This window comes from Gastrolobium bilobum, unplaced genomic scaffold (assembly GCF_033153095.1).
Source record: "Gastrolobium bilobum isolate Gb01-03AN ecotype WA unplaced genomic scaffold, APGP_CSIRO_Gbil_v1 utg25027, whole genome shotgun sequence".
NCBI lineage: Eukaryota > Viridiplantae > Streptophyta > Magnoliopsida > Fabales > Fabaceae > Gastrolobium > Gastrolobium bilobum.
The window spans coordinates 1-2,728 of NW_026899751.1; the positions used below are offsets into that span (position 1 = coordinate 1).

The window sequence follows — 2,728 nt, forward strand, 5'->3', positions numbered from 1 at the left end:
TAGTCAACACACATCCTCCAGCCAGTGACAGTTCTTGTAGGGATCAGTTCATTGTTCTCATTCCTAACAACAGTCATCCCTCATTTCTTAGGCACTGTCTGAACTGGACTCACCCATGCACTATCTGAAATAGGATAAATCATCCCAGCATCAAGCAACTTCACCACCTCTTTCCTTACTACCTCCTTTAGACTGGGATTAAGTCTTCTTTGTGGTTGCCTTACTGGTTTGACTTCTTCCTCCCTCAATATCTTGTGAGTGCAGAAGGAAGGGTTGATACCCTTAAGATCTGAAAATGACCAGCCCATGGCTGTCTTGTTCTTCTTGAGTACCTCAACCAACTTCACTTCCTCCCCTTCAGACAAGAATGCAGTTATAATGGCTGGGTATGTTTGATCATCCCCAAGGAACACATACTTTAGATTAGAAGGTAGTTCTTTCAGTTCCACCTTAGGTGCTCCCTTAGGAATGTCATCCACCTTCTTTTCAAGCTCTTCAACTACTGGTTCCTCCTGATAAAATTCCCCACTCATCTCATCCTTACTTTTGTCTTCCTCTAACAACAGGTCCTTTTCTCCTTTCACTTCTTCCACAACCTCCTGTATGATATCTATCCTGAAACAATCCTCCACATCAACAGGATGTTTAATGGCTTCAAACACATCAATTGTAACTGTCTCTTCATTCACTCTTAGCATTAGCTTCCCTTGTTCAACATCAATCAAGGATCTAGCAGTTGCTAAGAATGGCCTCCCTAGAAGTAGAGGGCTTTCAGTATCTTTTTTCTCCATATCTAGAATCACAAAGTCCACTGGAAAAATGAACTTATCCACCTTAACCAGAACATCTTCAACCACACCTTCCGGTCTCTTGATGGACCTATCTGTAAGATTCAGAATAAGATTGGTATCCTTCAAGGTGTTGATTCCCAAAGATCTACATACAGTCAATGGCATCAAGTTAATGCTGGCCCTTATATCATAGAGTGCCTTCCCTACTTCCACATCTCCAATGGCAATAGGGATGCTGAAACTTTGCCTTCCCTACTTCCACATCTCCAATGGCAATAGGGATGCTGAAACTTTCTGGGTCTTTTAATTTTGGTGGAAGCTTCTTCTGGATCAGGGAACTACACTCTTCTGTCAAGGCCACTGTCTCACCATCCTTCAATTTCCTCTTCTTAGACAGAAGATCTTTCATGAATTTGGCATAGTGAGGCATATTCTCCAAGGCCTCAGCAAATGGAATGTTAATCTGTAACTTCTTGAAAATATCCAAAAATCTTGCATAGTGCTGCTTCTGGATTTCTTGCTTCAACCGTTGAGGGTAAGGCACTTTAGCATATGGAGATAGGTTGATTGGCTGGTCCTGCTTGTCAGCCATCTTCTTCTTCTCCCACTTCATCAACTTCTGGGGTGAATAACTCTTGTCAACCACTACCTCTTCTTCTTTCTTCTTTTCCTCAACTTTCTCTTTTTTATCATTATTTTCAACTACAACATCCTCAACAACAACTTCCTCCTCACTTTTCTTTTCTTCCACTTTCTTCTCATCCACTTTCTTGTTCACCGGTTGAAGCACAATCCCACTTCTTGTTATTATGGACTTGCAATGCTCCTTTGGATTCACCATAGTATCTCCAGGGAACTTTCCCTGTGGCCTCTCAGCTCTCTGTCTAGACAACTGGCCAATTTATGTTTCCAAATTCCGGATCGATGCTTCCTGGTTTCTGAATGCAGTCTTGGTCTCTTGTATGAAAGCAGAAGTTTCTTCCCTGAAAGAATTTGACCCCTGAATGTAATCTTGAGTAGTCTTTGATAACTGGGCAAAAGCTTTCTCCCATGCAGAAGTATCACCTTGCTGTGATGAATATGGTGGTGGAGGATGTAGTGGAGGATTCAACTGATGGTTGGAACTATAACTGAATCCTGAGTGTTGATTCTTGTTCTTCCATGGTGGCACATACACATTTTTCCCCTGGTTGTTGTAATTCCTCTGGTTGTGATGGTCATAACACACTCCATTAACTTCTGCTTGTTCAGCAGACCCTCCATAGTCACAATCATCAGTAACATGGCTTTTCCCATAAATGGCACACACAGAATTAGTGTCCACAGAAGCAACCTTCTGAGAAGAAAGATGCTTGGTGAGAGTATCTAATTGTTGTTGTTGTTGTTTCTGAACTTGCTGCAACTGGTCATTCCTGGCGAATAAAGCATCATAGCCATCAAGTTTAATAATTCTTGTCCTTCTGTCACTCATCGGGGCATTGTCAAACTCCTGAGATGCTAGAGACTCAAAGTCAAGGGCTTCCTGAGGGGTCTTGGTTGTCAATGAACCACCTGCTGTGGCATTCACCAATGTCCTGGTGTTGGTTGTCAACCCTTGGAGGAATATTGCTGCTTGATTCCACACTTCTATTCCATGTTGTGGACATTTCCTCAAGAGTGTCTTAAACCTCTCCCAGGCCTCATAGATAGACTTTGACTCCTTTTGCTTGAATCCTGTGATCTCATCCTTCAACTTTTCCCTCTTGGATGCTGAAAAGAATCTGGCCAAGAACTTGGTTTGCAGATCATCCTAAGTTGTAATGCTCCCTTATGGTAATGACTGTAGCCATCTCCTGGCAACATCCTTCAGTGAATGAGTAAAGAGCCTCAACAGAATGGCATCTCTGGTCACTCCATTGATTTTCACAGTGTCACTTAACAGCAAAAAGTTCTCAATA

At 42.3% G+C, this 2,728-nt stretch overlaps 1 non-coding gene across 1 annotated transcript; it reads left to right on the forward strand.

Moving 5' to 3' along the window:
- Positions 1-2,419: 2,419 nt before the first annotated feature.
- On the forward strand, positions 2,420-2,526 carry LOC133293226 (small nucleolar RNA R71). Its single transcript, XR_009749032.1, has one exon. It is a non-coding gene; the product is annotated as a small nucleolar RNA R71 (small nucleolar RNA).
- Positions 2,527-2,728: the final 202 nt, after the last annotated feature.